Source organism: Ambystoma mexicanum, chromosome 4p (assembly GCF_040938575.1).
Source record: "Ambystoma mexicanum isolate Mex_15411 chromosome 4p, UKY_AmexF1_1, whole genome shotgun sequence".
Lineage (NCBI taxonomy): Eukaryota > Metazoa > Chordata > Amphibia > Caudata > Ambystomatidae > Ambystoma > Ambystoma mexicanum.
This window is the reverse complement of record NC_090927.1, coordinates 622,870,646-622,893,941: the sequence shown is the minus strand read 5'-3', so window position 1 is coordinate 622,893,941 and position 23,296 is coordinate 622,870,646.

Genomic DNA, 23,296 nt, shown 5'->3' with positions numbered 1-23,296 from the left:
TCACTGATTATTTTGAATATTGCACATTACTTACAGGGAGGGCATCTGTTACTGTGTCAATGGAACAGTTGCATGATTGAGTAATTCATTCTTTGTGTTATAAATGACGATTTCCTGTTAAAAAAATTCGCTTAGTCCTAAGCAATCAACAATTATTTTTCTGGGGTGACATATTTGAGATTGATTTCGAAAACAATATTTTATTTGCACTTAACTAGACTGGTGTTTATTCAGAAGTCCCGCATAATCTAAGACACACAAAGTGCCTCCTGGCCTTGTGGGTGGGGGCAAACCCTTTTTGTTGCAGCACCCACTGCAATCTAGAAGCAGACTTGATCTAGACTCAATGTTGAAGCAGTTAGAAGCAATTGAGGTTTGTAGAGTGTATGCTACAAATATTACATACATAAACATCACGATTCAACTTGTTTCGTAAACTATTGGCATCTACCTGGATTCTTGCCTAGCTGAACTGTTGGGTGCGCTCATGGTCTGGAACTTCTCATAGGGCCACAAAGGCTGCCACTGACGCATATGCCTTCATAAAGTAACACCATTTATTGTCTTGGCTATGATGTTGTGCAGGAATGCAGGAAATGAAGGATATATTTGGGTCCTGATGAAGTGCATTATTGACAGTCCAATGTTTTCCTTATTAAACGTATGGAGTTGCAATTATGTATAAAAGTGATAAATAGAAAATATGCACTGCTATTAAGCTTATTTAGTTGCAGGACTATTTCCACACAAACGTGAAAATACAATTAACTTTTTGTGATGGAAATTGGTCATTTTGCGTGTGCCCAAATGTTGGCATATAGTCGCCACATTTTAGAATTTGTATTTATTTATTTAGTATAATATAGCCATTAAGGCTTTTTATACAAAACACTGCCCAATAAATACATTAAGAACTGGCACGTATATAAAAAAAAAGCAAACAGCGTCATAAAAAAAAAAAATAGATCCACATGTACAGAACTATTTCATTTCACCAAATTCATTATTAGAGATCCTGGTAAACATCCCCAATTATTCCCCATATTTTAATAACATAATAAATGACGTTTTGACATCATCACCTAGAAACTTGTCCCACCACCAATAATGATCCTGGTTACTAGCTGCCTTACCTTTGAGACAAATATCACGAATGCTATTTAGGGCCACACACTCAGACATGTGCTTATATGATTTAGGTACATTGCAACCAGATAGTCTACATACTTTTCGATCAAATCCCTGCCTTAGAGCCCTGCCCATGGTACCAAAACAACATTCCTGATGAAATGTAATGCGCGTGCATTTTCTACCAACAGAATTGTGGGGGTAGGCATACAGATAGCCGTTGTTTCCAGAGCACTTTTGAAGATGGGTAAGAAACTCACCAGTAGAACTCCTAGCTGCAAAGTTGGCGAATGATTGTTCCAAGTCAATATCACGAATACCGCGTTTGCCATATTCAATGTGCTGGTTTAGAGGGAGGATCTTTAGATTTTCGTTTCATCTTATTTTTTACCTCAGACAGTTACAATGATTAATTTCCTTAGTCATTAACAGCACTGCCACGTATAAATACGGATCTTAAGGGGACCTGTGACTTGCACATGTATCACCCCTTATGTGTAAGCTCAAAGGTAAGGAGTACTTTCAATGCAATTTCGATTTAATTAATGTCGGTTAATTATTCAGAAGACCTGGGACGTCATTTCGGGGTTGCCTGGGGTCGCAACCCACGAGTTCTCCCTTGCTACCCCTGTGGTCTTCCTTGATACCCCTACAAAAAGTTGAAGCTCCTGGGCTGTGGCCAGTGCCATGTGGCTGTTTGTTTCTGGAGTGGCTGACTTTCTTGTTCAGGTCTCTTAAAAAAAAGAAAAGGGGTGTTTATCAAGTGTGACACTTTAAGCAGTGACCCTAAATAAGAACGAATAAGAATAACACATCATGTATCTTTCTGGAATTCTATACAATAATTGCTTCTCATTAAAGGTTTATTTCAGGCACACATCTAGGGGGTGAGCCATTGATTTAGTATGTTATTAAACACCTCAAATTCACAAATCAGACAAAAATCTCCAAAAAGCATTTAGAGTAGAATAAGCATCCATTTCGGACTATGGGCCTCATCACAAGTTGGGCGGTATCCTGGCGGTATTCCCGTCAGGATACCGCTTGCACTCATAGCGCTACGCCAATGGGCCCCCCGCTATTAGCACCGGATTGTGGGTATGGCGGAATGGGAATTCCCATTTCCCCATTGGGCCCAATGGGGAATTTTTGGCGCGACTACCGTCAGCGGTATTACTGCACGGTAATTGCGCAAAAAATCGGCAAATCCTGACAAACCCGTGCTTTGGCGGACCCCTAAATGTGGCGGTAATAGTGTTACCGCCACATTTAAGGGTTACTGCCAAACTCGTCATGACCCCATATGTATTTTGCTTTTCGCAAGTTGCAATTACAGCATGTTTTATTCTGACGTTGTCTACGTTACGATCATCACAAGACATTCCATCTCGGGACCTTGGTCACTTGACAAAATCATTGTGGCTAAAAGCTTGTTTACTATTTAGAAATGTTTGACTCTAGCACATACAGTGGCCCTTGATTTCATTGTGCCACAATTAAGGCTTTGTTGTAAAGTGTCTATCTTTCCTATCTATCTGGCATGCTGTTTAGGATGTTTGTTTGCATTATTGAGGTAACAAGTGCACATAGTACGGGATGCTGTGTGAGGGCGCTGCTTTCCCTGTACTACTCTAAATTCTTCAATGCACAATTATGAACCGTCCCAATGGTATGTATTTTGACAACCTCTGAAGCCTGAAAAGTAGATCCACAAAGGCCTGACATGTTGTCAACTTTGCACCAGAACTGCAGATGAAATGGCCTGCTGTTAAATCTGTTATCAGTTTAATGGTATCCACTACAGAGCGTAATTTGCTTTCTGACTTTCAGAACATTCAGACATGTAATTGCTCATTTTGCTATAGCCAGTAAAATGGCTATAGCTGGTAGGTAGCTCAGTGGGTTGAGTGCTCGCTGTTGCGATGTGTGTGCGATCTGCACGCTGCAGGTTCAAATCTCAGCCTTTTATCTTTCTGAGTTTGATAAATGAGCCAACACAGGTTGGGTGATATTGTATGTATATTTGTTCTGTATAAAGCGCTTAAATGTAATTGCTATACAATAACGCATCATTATCAGTTGGCCTTGCATCCACAGTAATTTGGTAATGTGGCCCTATATGCACTGATATTAACGATATATATGGTGATCCATTCTTGTATGAAATGTATATTACATTACCGTGATATTGTAACCATATTGTTCGTAGTGTACCTAGGAACAATGTTATGTGATGGCCCTTCCTGTTGTGTCAAGGGGTGAAAGGTCATGTTCCATCACTTCCCGTGTTGTCACTTCGGCATGGGGTCAAATGACATCACCTCCTGTGATGTCATCAGGTGTTAAGGTTTGTGAGATGTCACTTAAGCTCCCCGTGGCATTTTGGTGAAATGACATCCCTGTCTGTGCAGTTACCAGCCATTTTCAAAAGCGGTCATACATGCCACCAGGAATGTCCCTGCATGGCAGGCAGCATTTACATGGATCCCAAATGATTCGGCATGTTTATTGAATGTTCAAAAAAAGGTGGAATTCCATCCAGATGCCAGCTTCTCTTCCCATATTAAAGTCATTGCAGGTGTAGGGTAACCTCACAGCAACGAGACATAGAAATAACAACCCAGTAGGGAAAAAGCTCATTGCACTCTTTTTTGTGAAGAACAAGAGCTTATTTTGTATACAAAAAGGAAGATGATGACAGGGTTTTATAAGTCCTCTGCCACAAAGCTCTTTGTCTTCATCAAAGCAAACATCACAATCTAAACATAGACATTTTCACTTGTGAGGCATTCGATATACAGTGTTCATCCCCAACCCTCATTGGCTAATGCCTATTTACATGCTAATATTCACATAAAGACCCCTCTCCCATTGGCTGTATCATCTTCTCTTCCATCTTCATCACACGTGGGCAACAACCCATTCACCTCGGGTTATTGTAAAATGATTGGTTAGACATTTTAAAATGCTGTTGTAAGACCGAATCACGTGATGTGCACCTGGCCGTCAACATGAGCTCAGAAGATAACTTTGAAGTCAGCCTGATCTTTGCAAACAAAGCAACTCTTTTCTCATCCCAGACACGCAGGCACCCTATCATGCCTCCCTGCTGCAATCTTATAAGCATTGACATCACCCTTTGCTATCCCTGGTACAAATCACAGACCTTGTTGTTCTCTGCTCCCCCTTTATCAGCTACTCCTCCCAAGGGATAGGCCTACAATTCCCACATGTCTCACTGATTCATCCAGTTCATGAACGATTTAGGAGTCTTATTCCTGGACAACTAGTAGTTCAAATGAAATGACCATTATTCTAGGGGGTGCTGGTGTCCTAAATCTCAGCTTGTGTTTTGGTAGCTCAGGACCTCTGCCCTGGCTGCCATCAGTGTGACATTCCTACTGGGCCACAGCCCTTCTCCAATTTAGCTACTCACATTCCTTCCTAATTGTACAAAGTTCTAGCTAGATACATTTGTATGTGGGTGTACATGTGTGCACCCAGCCGAGCCTGAGAATTGGAATGTAATAATCAAGCAAGAGAAGGTGCCTCGTCGTTCTGTGTTTCTAAAACTTCCTGTGAGGATTCAGGTCTACTTTCAAATACAGTGTTAGTTCATGTTAAAGATATCACACGCATACAATGCATTCTAAAGGACACTGTTGCAAAGCCAATGGTTAGTTTTCCTTATATATTTCCATAATACGTGTGTCTCCTGCCAGTCACCTCCACCAATGAGGTTCCCTCTTGCCCCTGAACCACTCTCTAAATGTTCCCAATGTGTTAGTATATTTTACGCAGTCGGAATCTTTTGGGAGGGGCTGCGATCTGAACGTGAATCCCGAACACAGGCAGAGATGCATGTGCATTATCTGCATGGGGAGCCAGATGTTCTCATTATGCACCACACCCCAGTTCCGTGCAGAAAATGCATTAACATTGCTTTGTTGGTAATTTACTGGTGCAAATAGGGTTTCGGGGGTAATTTACATACCCCTCTCCTTGCATCAAAATGACTCCCGAAGGTGGGTTATTATGGTGCCCTTGTGGCACAACGATCACAAATTAATATAGCAACATTGAATTGATTAGAATGATTTCATGATTATGTTTTCTTAGTTAAATAGCACTGACGCCTAAGCGCTGTACATTGAACTTATTTACATCCATTAATCATCCCAACTGAAGTTAGTACTTATTTATCAACCTGAGAAGAATAAACGGGTGAGTTGGCTTTGCCAGGATTTGAACCTGAGGAAAACACAAGAGGGGTTCCTACCACACACACAATCACATTGTTATTCACAGTATCAAACAAAATGTGGTTACCAAATAAGGGAAAATCATATGTTAAGAGACACAGGACAAAAGTGACAAACACATAAACTCTAATATTAACAGGAAAGACGAACTGTGGTGTTCTTAAAAGAAACACAACTGAATTGTAGAATAGTCCAAGGTCAGCACACAACACTGTGTTTCAGCGGCTTTGGGTGTACCGCCGTCTTCAGGACCCTGATGTAAATTGAAGGGTTGAAGAAAAGAGAGTGAAAATGATTTATTATACATAAAGCTGTAACCTGATAGTGAGAAATTCCCAATATGAAGATGGCCGTATCTCACTGGTTCCTTAGGGTTTCAAGCGACCCGGTACAGATGACGCTAGTCTTATAATTGTAGAACCAGACGGTATTTTATGAGATTGCTTCCACCATATATTATTTCTAGAGAAAGAGATTTGTTAAAAGGGAAAAAAAACTGTACCTTCTATCATTTATAAATGATAGAAGGTACAGTACACATATTGCTGTTATTTTAGCATTCCCTAGCTTTGGGAATAGGTTAAAAAGGTGTAACACATACGGGAAAGAATTTAGGAAGACAGCATCTTGAAGATTCATAGGCGCCGATAGGCAAGTCCTTATGGCAGGTGGCATGCAATTCACACCACAGAAGTGGTTTTTCTGCAGTAGAGGAAGGAAATACAAAGACACACGGGTGTTTTTCAGAGGTTTTTGATGGATAGATAAGAGAAAGCCCTGTTTGACAGTCTATTTTGTCAGATCATTGTTAAATAAAAGTTTAAATTTGTCTATACACTTACAGATATGATATGGCATTTATAACGCACCTACACACAAGTGTTTCAAGGCAGGATGGCAATATTTGCTAGGCATCAAGGCACTCCTGGCGGTGCTGCATACAAAGTGGTATGTTTTTCTCTTTTGTAATATATTCATTTAGGGTGGACCATGAGGAGGCAAAATCTACAAAAAGTAAGAAGAGAAGGATATTGTTATAAAGCACCCATGGTTGCTTAAGGACGCCAAGCATGAGGGCCATCTTGTAGATACAAAATTGCATACTTGGTAGGCTTGTTGGGACAGCAACAGAAGTATGAAACGGTCCGTTTGTCTTCTTAGACCAGATCGCTGGAAAGAACCAATCAGGGCTGCGTGTTATGCGGTTATGGTGAACTCCATGAACGATCCATGCAGTATCTCTATGTATCCTTTCTTTCTTTCTTTAAATTAGAGTAGGCGTGGACGGACCCACGCAGGCGCTTCCCCATCCAATTGGATGATGTGCACCTATCCACCATTCAGCATTTGACCCACGTAAAACTCACAATTCCTTCCACCGCCCTGTCTGCCTCACAAAATCCAACAACACACTACTCCTCCTTCTGCCACTCACCCCATCACCTCCCATCAAAGCCTTCCCACTCAACTCAGCCACACCCTGCGCAGTCAATCGAACCCTCATCAATTCTCTCTCTACAGCATGTCTCTCACACCTAAACAGAAAATGTTCCACAGTCTCAGGCACTCCACACACCGCACAATCCCTCGATTCTCGCTTCCCCACTCTAAATAGGTATTCATTCAGTCCCACATGCCCTATTCTCAATCGATTTAGCATCACCTCCTCCCCCCTCCTCCATTCTAGACTTCCCGAATTCACCTTTACTGACACTTTCTCACGAATACCAAACATCCACCTACCTGTCACCCCACTCACCCACTTCTCCTGCCACTCATCCATGACCCGCCTCACCATCACTGCCTTCGTCTCATCCACACTCAAAGGTAATCTTACATCAACCGCTTCCCTTCTCATACCCTCACCCGCCGCTAGATCTACTAACTCATTTCCCAAAATGCCGCTATGACTGGGGACCCACGCCAACTCCAGATCCATCCCTCCACGCACACACCGATCAATCTTTCTCCTGATATCCAAAATCACATCTTTCCTATCACCATCCCCTGACATAATCGCCTGTAACCCACTCAATGAATCTGAAAATACCACTACTTTCTCAAACCTCAACTCGCATACCCTTTCAATCGCCATTGCAATCGCCACCAACTCAGCCGTACAAATTGACACATCATCCGTCAGACGCCCCACTTTATACTCCCCCGTGCTTTCTAAATAATACGCCATTCCCACTCTTCCAGATACCGGATCCTTTGAACCATCCGTGAACACCCTGCACCCTTCTTTCTCTGCCACATATGCCTGACCCAAATCTTTGATCTCACCTCGCAATCCCCGCTTCTTTGACACCACACTCGTCAACTTCAAGCACACCTTAGGAGACCTCATCATCCACATCGGACACCTCACTAGATCCATATCTGTCACAACCATCAACTCGCCCACACCCCACTGCACCCCCTTCTCCCACATGTGAAACCCCAAAGTGCCCCCTTTCTTCCTCCACCGATCCCCATAATAGTCAAACCTCCAATTATACCGCAAACATTCACGTACCGGATGAGCCACACTCTTCGCACTACACTTCATCCACCACCTCATATCTCTATGTATCCAATAGCGACGGTGCTGTAATGTAAACCAGTCACGTGGCGACGTGATGATGTGCGTGTCACGTGAAGTCAATCACTAAGTATTTGTATGTAATAGTAATAGAAGAGGGGCTATGTTAGTAAAGGCTGCTTAGTGTAATCATGGAAGTGAGTAGTGAAATAGAGCTTCCCTAACGCTAGATGCTTGCGTGAGGTAGCAATGGAAGAAGCACTCAAATGATTAGGCTTCCAGATATATTGCCGAAGGGAAGAAAAACGAAGTAGTCTTTTTCTATGGAAGCATGGGTATTGATAAACAGTGTTGAGTAAAATTCTTCGGAATTGCAAAATTAGGTCGTTAGCGAAAACTGAATATATTGCAAACAGTAAAAGTACTATGTGAAAGCACAGTATGCATATGATTTACATTAGAAAAGGAAGTGCATATAATTTTAAAGGGAAACAGTACTTTGATTTCCCCACTTCCTAATATTGTAGGGGCTTTCTTCGTCTTGACGCTCAACCCGCTGAGCAATGTTACCGGCTATTCAGGTTGCAACCTACTCATGCCTCTCAACTCAAACTGTTATCAAAATCACTGTCATAAATGTGCATACTATCACAGGCATTGGCATGCAAGAATGTCCAGAGTAATTCACATAAAACAGCAACTCATGTACAAAATGTTATTTGCATATACTTAGTCATAACAGCAGACAGACCGGCATGCTATACTTTTAGTACCACAATGTGCAATTCAGCAAATGATTATTTTTTAGTGCACGTGTTAGATTGGCAGTACTTGCAGGATCTAAAAATAGAACAACGCCCTGAGAGCAATATCACATCCCTTTGACACTGTTCATCTCTAATGGTGTTATGCTCAAGACAAACATACCAGCAGAAGGCCTATTAAATGGGCATCAATCGACAAAGATGCCTGCTCCTTTAAAGTAATAGCTGCATGTCTCCCTTTTATTGAGATATGCTGCTCAAACTATACAACACATTCAGTGTATTCATAAATATATGATAGCATTATTAAATGTCTGCAAATTTCACACGACCACTACACATCAGCTGACTAACTAAAAAACTAGCTACCGGGGGTGGTATAATAAGGAATGCAGAGATACATATTAAAAATAGCAAGGGATCCAATAGGAACAGTGTCGATCTAGGATGAGCAAGGACATTATATAAAATTGCTTTGAAAAACGCAAAAGTAGTATGGAAGGGCAAGCAGTGGCAGCAATTGGTAGAGGCAGCCAAAAAAACAAACATAAGTAATTTCTGGCAGGTAGTCTCCCAGTCTAACCGCCTGCCCAAAGTTAAATCGAGAGATTTCCCTGTTTCCTCAGCCTGGATTTATCCCATCACAGCTGACCAACCTTTTCTTGAGTTTCGGGTCGATGAGGTCAAGGAAGCTATGTTATCTATCCCTATTGGCAAAGCTGCGGATCCCAATCTGGTGGTGATAGAAATATTTAGGTAGGAACATCAAGCATGGGTTCCTATGTTTGCCAAAATATTTAATATAATTGTGATCAGGAATGTGTTTCCTGACAGCTGGAAGGAATCCATAACAATTCCAATATTTAATAAAGGAGACACGATAAACCCCTGCTGTTACCGGACACTATTTCTGATCGATGCCACCGCAAAATGGCTGGGCTGGGTGATCTACTCACATAGAGCAAACTGGGAAAATAATACCAGCATCCTCCCAGAGGAGCAATATGGGTTCAGCGCAGGAGTGGGCACAGTAGAGCAGGTCCTGGATCTCAGCTTGATTCTGGCCAAGTATGTTAAAGGCTTTGACTGTCCAGTCTACTTCTTGTTCATGGACCTCAGCCAAGAATTTGACAGGCTAAACCACGCAAAGCTGTGGAATTTGCTCAAAATGATGGGTTTACCAGCGCCCATCATGAATACATTAATTTCCCTCCACACAGACCTAAAGGCGTCAGTGAGGCTGAACAATGAAAGGGAATTATCTCCATCATTTGGCATCTCATGCAGGGTCAGGTAAGGATACTTCCTGGCCCGACTATTTTTCAACCTCAATGTCAGCAATCTGGCACCTGAATTGAAAAAAGTCACCAAAGATAGTCCTAGAGTGCCAGGTAGAAACATCACTGTGCTGTCCTATGCAGACTATGCAGTGTTGCTGGCTCGCACTCCAGCAGACCTACAGAAACTTGTAAATGGCAATGTGAAATATATGAGTGGTAGACAGTTGTTAATCAACACAAAGAAGGACCAAGTTATCTGTTTCGACAGGCAGCCCAAAAACCTGACTCATATATCTGCATCTGGACTCAAGCTTGTCTGGGTGGACACATTTACCTATTTAGGGGTGACCTTTAATACTAGGGCAAATTGGTCAGTCCACATTTCTGAAGCAACACAGAAATGTGCACAGGACCGTGGTGCGCTACATCAGTTTGTACGGATGATGGGTGGGTTAACTATTGATCCTACACTTAATATTTACCAGGCTAAGCCAGTCGCATCATGTGCCTATGGTGCTGAAGTCTCGGGTCTGTCTTATTGGTGTTGTGGAGAAACCAGACGCCAATCTGAATGATCTTGTACTTCAAATAATACAGAGCTGTTAACCTGACTCTGGTATACAGAAAAATAATTTGGATGTGGTGTTTAAGGCTGGCAAACTGGAGACAGGAAAGCCAAGACAAATAATTATGTCAACATGTATTTAAGAATTTGCGTATCGCACACTGCCTGAAAACTTGATTGGTTGATTGAACTTATGAAATAATATATACATAAAAAGTAAATGAAATAAATGCAAAGTTGAAACATTATTTGGTTTAATTCGCCAAACTGTCAGCCAACACATGTTTCGAGCAGAGTCATTTTCAAGGCTGAAAAAGCATGCGCATCACCAAAAAGTTAATTAAAATGAGTATATGCCATTCATATGAATACAAAACATGAATACAAAAGACAATAGAGCATTGCAATTCAAAATCATAATGTGACTTGGCATATACACATTGTTTGTGCAATTGTTAATGAATTCAATCCATGGTTTATGTACCCAAAATCATTCCACGAATGGAGAGATTTATGAGGGGGTGTATGGGAGGAAAGGTCATTTAGGCCCCCTCCCCAGCATTCCTGCCCACGTGCACACAATGCTCATCCCAAGGCTGCCCATGCGCCTGTGGCAAGAGGTGTTGGACAGCCTCGGGACAACACATATGGGTGCAATAGCCATAAGAGGGCTGAAGAGGGCTGATTACGGACTCCATTTTAAACTAACCCCTTACGCCATTATGTGCATGCCACGCAGCAAAGCCAGCCTGCAGCTCTCCCCTGGCACCACACACAGTAAGCCAGCTACTCTCCCCTCCTCTTCCCCCCTGGTGTCTTTGGAGCTGCCCTGTTCTGATGGAAGACTGGGCACAAACCATTAGAAACTGAACACTGTATCTCTCGCCTTCCTTCTTACCTCACCACCCTATGAATGAACGGGCCAGAACCTGGGCCTGGAAAACACCATTCATCTCCACAAACATGCCCCCTTGCTTACTGACACTGCCCCATGAGATATATAACATGTATAGCCCTCCAACGTCACACTCCTTTTTAATGTGGCAGATGCATGTCCCCCTCCCCGACTCTGTGCTACCCTGTTTCACCCACAGCGCAAATCTCACCCACGACCATGAATTCTCTCCTGTGTCAATGTGTAATGAATCTGACTCTATGAGATGTAACAGAACGATCAACAAATAGCCTATCTAAATTGATTGCAAGAAAGTGCTTTGTAGATGTATTAGACACTAAGCGACTCATGTATTATGATATAAAATGTATGGTCCACATGCTTAATTGTTTTTTCTTAAGTACTATGTATACTCGCAAAGGTGTAGAAATGTTAAAGACTCATATGTACAATATAAAAGGTGAGGCCATGAGGCTAACTCAAAATAGAGCCATTTTGTAGCACAGTGACCATAATATATGTAAAGACATGGCCCACAATATAATCAGAACCTGCTCATTACTTGTTGTAAATGAAGTAACAGTGAACATGTTTTAACCCTATTCCAATGGTTTACGTATAATCCCACTAATCTAACTATGCCAAACTCGACGAGCCACAGGGCCTTCTCTCCCCTCTCCAGCAGCAATGCGCACAACGTGCACTCAGCCCCCACCATTCTCCATTGATGCCTTAATGCAACAAATGTAGCCTCTCACCCTTCCGCTGAGCCCTCACAGAATGTTCATCCCCATCCCCCCTGATACAAGATGACCCCATACCTTTTCAGGGATCTAAGACAAATGTATGTATACATAAGTGTGAAATATATGATTCTCCCCCCAACTGTCATAATATCAAAGGTTTTTTTTTTATTACATACGTTGAAGTAGTGTTTAGATTAGAGAGTTAGTATCACTCACCTTATCCGGAGCCCCGTGACCTTCACTTCACACTGACCAGCCCGGTTGATGCATGTGATATCCGCCTTCCCGCCAAGCAACTATCCAATCATCTGTAGGCCGCGCCTAGTCAGCTATAATGGTCAAGTGAATCTACCAATGAAAATGTAGCTTAAGTAACTCATAGATTGTCCTCATGTATGATGTTGTAACCCTTTTTAAAGTACTGTTAGAGTGATGTTGGGCAGAGCACTCTCGCAGTTTGCAGAGTTCTCTGCTTGTCCTATGTTACTTTTACTTTCAGCCGCACTTGGTTTTGGTCTCATTCCCTCCTGGGGTGTGTCCATTATTGACTCTCATTGGGGAGTTTGAAGTGCATTTTGGGGGGTCTTCTCACTTTCAGCGGATTGAACGAAAGAAGAACAGAGAGCCTTAATTATCCGTGAATTGCTAACATTGGTGAATAATTATGTTTAAATAAAAGTGCTTTCTGTTAGACCCATTTTGAACATGTCCATTGGCTATTGTTATATCTGAATTGAATAAATATGGGATTCATGCGTTTCATTAACTGAATGTCCTTCAACCATCATCTTTCCCTGATGAGTCGCCAAATTAGAGGTTGTGACACCTGTTTGAATGGTGAAAAGGTGCCCATTTAATATTAAGCTGAATAGTGAATTACTGGAAGGCAACTCAGCTGTGTGGGATTTGTGTGGAAATATATTCTGTTGCCACTCACCAGGCTGCCCAAACTGTATGGTACTGGCCTGTAGAAATTGAAAGCATTTGTAACTAACCTATGAATCTGTAATTAACAATCAATTATGGCGACATATTACAATAGAAGTTAAATTAATCAGAATGTGGCTGGATTGATTCCTTACCGAATACGACCTCGTAATTATAAAGGGTATATTCCTTAGCAAAGGGTTTCTATTAATTCAACTATGTAGGTTTTCACTAATGGCTGTTTCTTTAAGGCAATAAATAAATAGTGTTGTGCATGAGCTGTGTGACACCAAATAGGGTAAATTGTACCTGTATTGATGGAGCATGTCCACTGACTTACCAATTTTAGGTGCGCTGTGAAAACAAAATCAAAATATCGAGGCTGAGTACCCCAAAAGGAAATACAACGAACACGGGTTACAAAGGAACATACAAAGTACTTTATTTTATACTGAATCGAATCCAGTTACTAAGAACAGAGCAAAATCAGATAGCTATCGGCCCTCAGTGCAACACAACGAACTCCAGCGTGGTTCAGTGTGTTCAGTCAGAGACGCTGTACATTAGAATGCATTGTTTTTTTATACTTTTTGTGAGCACGATGCCCAGCCCCACTTTGGGTTAATATTCCACTAATACATCACCGATCTAGGGTTCGTGCCAAGACTCACACATCCGCATATAACTGGTTTGCTTTTAATACATATATCAACAAGCCTATACGGCAACTGTGTATTCTGAGATTTTCCATGCAGGTCTTCTCAAACTTTAGTACAATGTAGTTAAACAAGTGTTCTACGTTCAGTATTTGGATACATTGTTCTTAACATATGCTTGTGGATTAGTTTCATTGTACGAGTACTCCTTTACACACAGGCCAACGAAGGACAAGGTCTCAGTTCACGACCTCAACAAGTGGCCTGGAGGCAAGTTTCATATTAGCTACATACAGAGGTCAAGACGGCCATGTTGTATTCTGGAATTACATCGTCCACCATTTTAACTCACAGGGTGACTTTTACAAAGCGAACCTAAAATGGCGGATTGACCTAAAATGGCAGCTTACATTGATTTTATGGTCAGGTCCTTGCAACACGGATACCTTCGCAAGCGATTTATAAGCAGCTTGGCGTAGGCCAATATACATATATTCATTGCGATAGGAGGCACAATATAATTTCTCAGTTGACAAACCCTCCTTTTGGCCTATGCCAAGTGCTAAAACTATTTTGGATCTCCTTGCAAATAACTCCATGCATCATCGTCCATGCACCCTGAATCGCTGTCGGAAATATCTATTGCCATTAGGTAATTCGCTAAAATTTCTTTCAACACATATTCTTTGGAAGTTTTATCTGGGGCTACCCCTTTATGTCCTATCGTACCTATCGCTTGTGCGCAACATCCCCCTAGCATCGAACATATACTAGGTAGACACTGAATACAGCAACAAAGAAACAACAGGATTCCCCAAATAATCAGCAAGGCCGAAAGGACTTTCCAACCCCAAGATCGCAAGAAGTCCCAGAACCAAGCGCTAAGATCCCAGTTTCCCTCGGGAACGTGCACTTCTGAACTAAGGACGTGCAGATTCTGTATTGCCTTGACGATGGTTGGGGAGGAATCTGGTACAAAAACATAGAAAGCGGACCCCACTAATTTACACACTCCACCATGTTCAGCCAGAATGACATCTAATGCCATCCGGTTTTGAAGTGCTACTAGTTTTATCGCCTTCTGTTCTAATGTCATATTATAGAGTATGTCCGTGGCCCTGTTGATGGTTCCCTAGTACTCTCGCTAGTCTTCTGATATCTTCGGAATTCGCTATCTTCCCCTAAAATGGCACAACTGATTTTGCTATATCTCCCAAGATTTGTGCTGGGGTGTCATCATTCTCGTCCCGCCGTGGATGAGCCTTTGAAACTTCTTTTGTACTAGCTATAAACACCCCAGGTAACAGGATCCCCAAATAACAGGTTCCCTGACAATCCCTGGGCAACCATGGGAATGCTACATTACCGCAGACAAAGTAGACAGGTTCGCCTGCATACAAAGGTCTGTTTTCCCCAGTCAAATTTGCAACGTTGGCACAACCTAGAAAATCTCCCATTGACTGAGTTCCATTCCTCTGTATGCAAAAAGAAACTGAATCGGGCTATGATTAACAGTGTAAGAAGGAGGCATGGCATCCTTATTGCCTATCAGAGCCATCTTAAAGAAAATCAAAGATTGGAAAGGACGAGACAGTCTATCAGAAGGCCTAATAGAAGCAACATTAGGTTTACTCCTGTTTGCGAAAAGCGAGTATCCCAGGGGAATCAAAACACGTTTCTCAAAACTATTCAAATTGGTGCCATCAAAGTTCCCTGAGATGCTATCATTCCAACGGCCAAAGAACAGTTTTCTAAGAGAAGCATAGCAAGCAGTTGTCAGAGGTAAAGGATGAATATACCAACCTAGCCCTTTATCCCCGAGTTGTGGTAAATGTGAGCAGACCTAACAGTTAGACTTATTAAAAATGGCATGCGTAGCATTCATGATAAGTAGCAGAGTATTATTGTGGTACCTTTGTCTATGCTGAGAGTCCCTAGGGGACAGAGTATGCAAATGTACAAAGGGAGTAGGAACAGTAGGTATACTTTCAGTAGGTAACAAAAATTCTAAAGAATGAGTTTCCTCAAGGTATCACAACCCTAAGGCAGCGACTATTAAAAACCCAATTATCATTATAAAAATACAGCAATACGTTTTTGGGGCCCAGGCATTTTGTCCATTGTCCCGGTTGGTCACCCCCTCATTTACAAGTCCCATACTAGCGATAGCGGTGGCAGGCATTGTAGTCTTCAAACGGATACCCCCAATGTTAGTTGCTGGCGACATCCCAGCCGCGCAACTCCTTATTCCTTCCACAACCCTAGCCAACAGAATCCCCTTTCCCAAATTTGGGGAAAAACAAGCCCTCGATGATCCTTTTCTTCTCCGAATGCACAGCTCAACCGTGCCGTCAGTCTATCAGATGCACAGCAAAACCGTGCCATAAGTCTATTTTCTTGGACGCAAATTGTACCTTACTTTTCCCAGTACTGATTGATCCGGAAACAATATGTCATCACTTCCCGTTGGAAGCAACGTGTCAGAGACAAGTGAAGATGCCGAATTTGAAACAGCAGTTTCCGGATGCAAAACGTTTGGAGAGTGTGGAGACAAAATGGCGGCTTCCCCAAGCCTCACAGGCTCAGAGAGATTCTCTGACACATTCTTGGCTCTATTTACTGCTTTGGGATCATTGGTTGCAGCATTAGCGAGGGGTTCTGTTTCTTCTGTAACGTGTGGCACTGGGTGAGGAAGTTTCTTGACGTGGGACACGTGGATCCAGTTCTTTCTTCCAGAGACCCGCATCGCTGTTTGGGTGACCAACAGGACTTGGAACGTGCCACGCCAGCGAGGCACAAGGCAGGAAGAGCGCTCAAATGCCTTGATGAGCACCCAACTTCCAGGCCGTATACTGTGGCCCAGGCCCTCGTATCGCACAGGTAAAGCTTCTCCTACCTGGTGATGAATCAAATATAGGTTTTTAGTCAACTGGCTGCAATAATCCGAAAGTAATACATTTTCAACATTTCTCAATTAATTGCATTCAGGAAGGTTCCAAATATTAGCAGGTCTCCCCATTACCACCTCAAATGGAGAGAGCCCAGTCTTAGTTTGAGGGGTTATACGCATGGATAATAACACGATCAGTAAGGCGTCCGGCTATTTTAGTTTGGTGCCGGCACACGTCTTAGCGAGCTTGTTCGTGATGATACCGTTGTGTCTTTCTACTAGTCCGGCGCTCTGAGCATGTCTGGCTGAATGGAACCACTTGTCAATTTGTAATGCCGCACATATCTGCAGAATTACAGCAACGACAAAATGTGGACCATTGTCCGACCAGATAACTCTTAGTAACCCGATCCCCGGGAAGTATTCCTTTAACATGGTTTGTGCAGTAGTCATGGCTGTAGCATCTTTAACGGGGAAAGCCTCAACCCATTTACTAAAAGCGCAGATGACCACCAGCACCTATTTTTTATTGTCACATCGTTCCATTTCAATAAAGTCAAAGTGGATAACTTCAAAGGGGACAGAAGGTGGCCCAAAACCTCCCCTTGGAGTTACTGTCCCCTTTCCCACATTTTTGTCATCTTCTGGGCACATACATGCGTAGGACCATGGGCCATGATGACCATCATCATTATATACGCGTCAGGGAGTAGCCATTTCCCTTCCGCTATGTTCACCCAACACCCGTCATCATCAAGTTTCCCCAAGCCTTCAGCCCACCTCTTGGATTCTTCTAACGTGGCATCAGCTTGGATATCCCGTACAGACCCAACACCCTCATCCATTGCATAAACATTTACAGTCTCCCTTGAAACATACATCTCCGTAAGGGGATTGGTAGCAGTTTGTCTAGCTATCTGATCAGCGAAAGCATTCCCTTTCCCTATGTCATCTGTAATCTTTCGATGTGCTGCACATTTCATAACTGCTAACTGAGTAGGGAGCGCAAGCGCTGAGAGTAGTTATACTATTAGGGAGCCATGTTGGATTTTAGTGCAATGTGAAGTTAGGAACCCTCTCTCCGACGAAAGTCTCCCAAAGTTGTGAACCACCCCAAAGGCATAATGACTGTCAGTATATATATATTTACTGCAAGCCCTTCGGAAAGTTCACAAGCTCGGGTCAATGCTATAATCTCTGCGGCCTGTGCAGAATTATGCGTGATTCTCTTAGTTTCCACGATCGTGCTTAATGTGGTGATTGCATAAGCAGCTGTGGATGTACCATCCGGAAGTTTGAAGCAGGAGCCATCATAGAACAGCTCTCCTTGCGGATTATCCAAGGAGTGTCTTTCAAATCAATTCTACCCTTTGTTTCTTGTTCGGTAGTATACAGACAATCATGTGACTCTTCATCGCCGCAAGTAGTATCTTGCGGGAAAAGTAGGAGTTCAGCCGGATTAAGAACACAACACCTCTTAATTTGAATGTGAGGAGCAAATAAGATCAATTCATATCTTGTCAACCATGCAGAAGTGAGGTGTTGCGTTTGGGTTCGGTTCAGTAGAACATCTACAGAGTGAGGCACCATCAGGGTTAGATCATGGCCTAGGACCATCCTCCCGCATGCTACAGGATCAAGGGCGGAAGAAAAGTAACCGCACGGCCTATTCTTCCCTCCATGTTATTGCATTAATACAGCCAAAGCACATCCATCACATTCATGCACAAACAACACAAAGGCATTTTCATAGTTTGGTGTGCCCAAAACTGGTGCAGAGCATAATGCAGTCTTAAGCAAGTCAAACGATTGGCGAAGAAATGCCCTTCTTTGTCAAAGCCGACATCGGTTTGATCACTAGTGAAAAATGTGGGATCCACAACCTACAGTAAGAAGCCATACCTATCAAGGCTCTAATTTCCTTCTGTGTATTTGGGACAGACATGCCAGAAATGTTTTTTATTCTTTCAGGTGTCAATCTTCTTCCCTCCATTGACAGGAGATAGCCTAAATAGGCGACCTCCTGGCAACAATATTGAATTTTTTTAAGAGAAGCTTTGTGACCATGCTTAACTAGATAGATAAGCAATAACACAGTGCCCTCCTTACAGGCGCTCTCAGAGTCAGCAGCTAAAAGCAAGTCATCAACATATTGAAGCAATGTACAAGTAGAGGGCAATTCAAGGGTATCAAGCTGTTCTTTCAAAGCCCTACTATAGATGCTAGGACTCTCTGTGTACCCATGAGGAGCACGAGTAAATGTGAACAAGCGTCCCCCTAGGGTGAACGCGCACAAGTATCTACTATCCTTGTGTATAGGAATACTAAAGAAAGCATTCTTTAGATCCACCACACTAAAGTAAGTAGCTGTAGCTGGAATCATGGTTAAGATTGTCGTCACATCAGGCACAATTGGAAATTGTGGAGCGACGACTTTATTAATGGCACGTAAATCAATTATGAAACGGAATGGAATTGCATTATCGCCTTTCTTGTACACGGGTAAAATCAGAATATTACACAAACTTCCTGAAATTTCTTCAATCACAAAATCGGAAACAATGCATTTCAAAGCTTGCTCGCCCTCTACTGAAATCTTATACTGGGGAAAGCGTGGCAGCTCAATTCCGTGATTCAAAACTATCTTAACAGGTTCAATTTGTAAAACGCCAACATCATTGTCGTCAACAGCCCATAAGCTCTCTGGTACATTAATGAATTCTGGCGGCAAATATTTACTCAAGAATTGCGAGACAGAAAATTGCCGTGGTGAAATTGTCAAGCGCACTCCATCAGAAGAACAATAAATCACTGCATTTAATTCTATTAACAGATTCAACTCCAGCAAGTTCTCTCCACAATTTGAAGTCAACAGAAATGGACAGTGGTCCGTAAAGGGACCCAAAGAAATGGGGACCGGCGAAGAAACCGGACAAACAACTGGTGTGCCAGAAAACCCTACAGAAACATTGGTTTGCCCTGACAGTGGAATGTTTGAAACCGGTGAATGATCAATGGAACACTTCTGTGCTCCAGTGTCTATCAAAAACTGATGTTTCCTATTTCCCACCACCATTTTAATGTAGGGACCTTTCTGATTGACGGGAATAGGTGTAGGTTCCAAACCCTGCTTCGGGCAATCCTAACGAAACAGAATGTCATCAAAAGGAAGCTCTCCGATAAATATGCAGCGGAAGGATGATCAAATATGTTCCTGGTGTCCACACTCGAAATCTGATTATTCTGTGAAAAAGGTTGCTGAGGGTCCTGTGTGAAATGACCTCTACTAGGGCCCCCTACCCGGGTGCGACCTCTGGATCATCTACCAATATTCCCGAATGTGTTATTCGACCTTTGTCGAAGGACGGGGCATTGTGCACACCAATGACCCTCTTGACGACAATAGGTGCACTGGTTAATGTTCACAGGACCCAAGGGCACATTCCCTTCCGGGACATACTGACCTCTAATCTGAGAACTACCCCCTCTGGGGCCTCTAACCATTTGCTGTAATAGCACTTTAGTCTTCAAATCACCTTTTCGTTTTTCAACTCTATCTTTTTCATTATTAACACGGTTCTCGTAGTACTGAGCCATGTGCAGTACTTCTTATTGGGACTTCGCCTGCCAAGCGCTCTCAGAAGGCATAATCTGTGACTGGATGTCAGGCAGCAACCCACTCACAAATTTGTCCACAAATAACCTTTTCCCAGACTCTGTGCCTAGGTCTTGTCCACTGAAATCCGAGAATACCTGTTCGAACTGATTAAAGAACTCAGTAGCACCCTCAGAATTTCCTTGGACACAGGCCGTAAGTTTGACCCAAATAATTATTTTCTCTGGAATTATGGTTTTCAATTTTGCAATGATTCTATCAGGCAAAGTTAATATCACCTGAGGCGGTCTTTCACCAGCTGGTCTTTCTCCATCGAATCTAGTTATATTCACCCGTGTATCTCCCAACCCTGGCACGTCGTCTATAGTTCTAACTTGTTTCCACAAATCTACGGGCAGGAGTACAGGGAATAACTAATCAATATCGCCTAAGGTGAACACTGAGGATTGCAAGACAGACTCTATTTCTTTATAGAATCCTGTCAGATTTTTCCTAATATCAGGAATAGATTGCCTAATAGTATTCACTTCCTGTCTTGAGAACGGGACGTGAACGAACTGCGATACGTAATGTGCAGGAATGTTCACAGCAACTATACCCTGTGCAGCATTGGCCGCAACCTCAACCTTCGGGACAAATGTCGGAGGAACCTCTCTCATAGGCAACTGAGAAGTAGGTGGCTCCGAATGCTTACTAAGCAACAGAGCTAAGTCGAGCGCTAAAGCAGTCGAAGAAGTGTCAAGTGAAAAAGCTCTCTTACAAATACTCAATAACTCTGTGGGACAACTAATCTTTCTTTTTACACAATCATCCTGTAGGTACTCTATCATTACCTGTATCACTTTCCTCTGGATTTCTGGCGTATACTGACTATATGTGTCATATACTTCAACTGGAGTTATCGACATATCCGAAATCCATCTAAGTGCGTCCTTCGTAAAAATGCATGCTTCCTCAGATATCGATTTACGACAAGGAAGGAACCGTTTCTGTACATACTTACTTTCCTCCTCGTCATCCTCATTCCGCAACTTTTCTAACTCCTTTCTATACCCAAATAACCTCTCGACATGCTCATTTACTTTCTCCACAGTGTCTCTAGAAAACGCTAAAGTTTTTAGATCCCTTAACCCTTGCGGGAGATCTGTATTATTCAATTTTCCCCACATTACACATAAATGAATCTCTAAACCTTCAATAAAAACATTTTTCTCAGGAAAATTATCCATATTACAAAGTGTGGCAAAAACATTAGCTTGATCACCCTTCTCCATACAATGCTTAGCCCATGCAATCCAATCACATTTCTTCTCTGGTGGTACAGTATTGCGAGTGACAACCTTTGACCCTGCACCTCGATCGACTACAAGCGGCTCAGGACCACTTGGAAGAGAGGGAGTGGGCAAATTCAATGGAGGTAATGTAACTGGTGTGATAAAAAGAGGTGGAGGAGCTGAAGGAAGGGGAACATTAGGAGGAGCAGGAACAACAGGAACAACAGCAGGTAGAGAAGGAATAGCAGGAGGAAGAGGCAAAGCAGCAGGAAGAGGAACATACGGAGGTGGCGCAGAGGCACCAGGCCTTCATTCATTTAACAATTTGTCTATAAATTCATCGGAAGCATGGAAGTCTTTGGAAGGATAGATTTTTTGAATTCCAAGTGAGAAAGCCCTAGCAATATTCCTAGTCGATTCAGAATGTTTATCTTGGTGACACAATAATGCTTTTTTGGTGTTCGTTTTATGACGGCGCACATGTTTTTCTCTACTTTTAAGTTGCTGCAACGCTTCTTTTTTACAATTCTGCAAAAATCAAATGCTGCAGGTCTAGCCTTTTTCTTTAATAGAATTGACTCTAAATACTCAATACAAGGGATTTCAAAACTGCCATTGATTGGCCACTGAAGTACGGAGGCATGTCTGGTTTGTCTGTGCCAAATGTCATTAAATACTATACTTCCAATGCCATGCTTACAGTACAAAGTACATGCCGGTGACCCCTCCTGTGGTGCGGGATGGCTAAATTCCAAAGATTGTCTATCGCTGCGGAACAACGCCCTGAAGCAGGTAGACAATTTCCCAGGCGTATCAAATTATTGGTGTTACCTGGTCAATAATTGTGTCTGCAGATACAATGTGCCAAATTCAGATTATCAGGCTTGAATTAAGAGTCGGGTCACGACTCACCTGAACAAACCTAAGGAGGTCCGATTGGATTTCAAAGAATCTTACCTAGCTAATCTTACCTCGTGTATGGTGAATTCGACAAATCTGTCCGCCTCGATAAGTGGACCCTCGTCAAGATGCCGTTTCGGACCACAAGCTAATCATCCAGGGATCGGGTCGTGCAGCGCTGCTGAGGTGTCGCGTCTCGTTCAGTGGGGCCCCCTTTTGTCACACCGGCCGATCCCAGTCCGATAGCCTGTGTCAACTTTCAATAATCGGGCATCAATCTTGAGGGTCCCTATTCGGGCGCCAACTGTGAAAACAAAATCAAAATATCGGGGCTGAGTACCCCAAAAGGAAATACACCGAACACGGGTTACAAAGGAACATACAAAGTACTTTATTTTATACTGAATCCAGTTACTAAGAACAGAGCAAAATCAGATAGCTATCGCCTCTCAGTGCAACACAACGAACTCCAGCGTGGTTCAGTGTGTTCAGTGAGAGACGCTGTACATTAGAATGCATTGGTTTTTTATACTTTTTGTGAGCACGATGTCCAGCCCCACTTCTGGTTAATATTCCACTAATACATCACCGATCTCGGGTTCGTGCCAAGTCTCGCACATCCGCATAGAACTTGTTTGCTTTTGATACATACATCAGCAAGCCTATACGGCAACTGTGTATTCTGAGATTTTCCATGCAGGTCTTCTAATACAATGTAGTTAAACAAGTGTTCTACGTTCAGTATTTGGATACATTGTTCTTAACGTATGCTCGTGGATTAGTTTCATTGCACGAGTAATCCTTTACACACAGGTCAACGAAGGAAAAGGTCTCAGTTCACGACCTCAACAAGTGGCCTGGAGGCAAAT